Genomic DNA, 1,260 nt, shown 5'->3' on the forward strand with positions numbered 1-1,260 from the left:
TTTAAAGACTAAACTGCTACAGTTACAGTACAGCAGCTACAGTAAACGTTTTATCCTGTAAACAAATAAACAACATCAAAAAAAGGAAACAAAACATGACCTAATAAACTATATTTACCAGAACAGAACAAATTAAGCAAAAAGTGCACTACAATAAAAACTAGGCTTTCATTTCAGGGAATACAGCCATAAGTCTGATACATACATGTGGTCACAGACACACTGGGCACTTTAATATTTAACAAAAAAAAAATCAGTTTAATAACATCTGTCATACATTCAGTTTTTAGGGATATGATTTGTGCAGCCTGGTTGTTCCTGGAAGATAAAAGCTCACCTGGAATAAAAAATAAACCTTTTTCCACACTGAGATTTGGTCATATCTTGGATAGCAGCTCGTCAGGGTCAAAATGCTCAAAAAGACTGAAGCGTATTTACATCACAACACGAGTGCACTCTGATGAAGACTGTCAGACACCTTTCAAGTCGTCCGCAGCGCTTTTATTTTAGCGCTGCAATCAACCTTTTTGCTACACATGATTTACCTGCTGAATTATTCATTACGTATGCATCTTCCACTCCAAACAGGGACCAGCGAAAGCTCCGGGGTTTCTGCTCCTTTTCTTCCCGGACCAGGTAATTAGGCGCTCACTACTCTGCAGGTTTTCTGCATAGGTAAGGGCACTGTCAGGTACAGCAGAGGGTGATTCTGTAAGCTGAGCACAGGTCGCAAAGATCAAGAAGGCTGACTAAAGGTGAGGTCATCTCAGTCTTAACTTTAAGGCATGTTTACAATTCAAGCAGTGCTGCCTCGTGGACATTTTGGCGTCTTAGTTGTAGAGTGCAGATTAACACAACATCCATGCATGCACTGCTGACGTCACATAATTTCACTTCACTTTACTTTAGATGGCTGATGCTTTAAAAGGTAACATTTTTAATACATGTTTGTGGTCCTGAATACAAGCTAAGAGCAGTGTGTAGCTGATAAAATGCTGTAACGGGTTTTTTTTTTGGCCATCAGAAAGCATCCTTGATGTTTTTGAGCTGCCGTACAGCTAGGTCGACTGGGACGTTGAATCTGAGGTGGCTGATGCGACCCAGGATGCGAAGCGCTCCCTCGAAGCCGGTCTGGGCCATGTAGCTCCAGGACTGGTAGTGCGGGTGGACGAGAGTCCTGGATTTACACAGCAGGTTGAGCCAGGACACGAACCGCTGCTCGTTCAGAGCCATGCACACCAAAGCTTTGAACTCGGTGTC

The 1,260-nt window shown here is 42.8% G+C and overlaps 1 pseudogene; it reads right to left on the reverse strand.

The window, feature by feature from the left end:
* Positions 1-96: 96 nt before the first annotated feature.
* Positions 97-1,260, reverse strand: LOC106533228 (RUN domain-containing protein 1 pseudogene; annotated as a pseudogene).

This window comes from Austrofundulus limnaeus, unplaced genomic scaffold (genome assembly GCF_001266775.1).
Source record: "Austrofundulus limnaeus strain Quisiro unplaced genomic scaffold, Austrofundulus_limnaeus-1.0 Scaffold910, whole genome shotgun sequence".
In the NCBI taxonomy this organism is placed as follows: domain Eukaryota; kingdom Metazoa; phylum Chordata; class Actinopteri; order Cyprinodontiformes; family Rivulidae; genus Austrofundulus; species Austrofundulus limnaeus.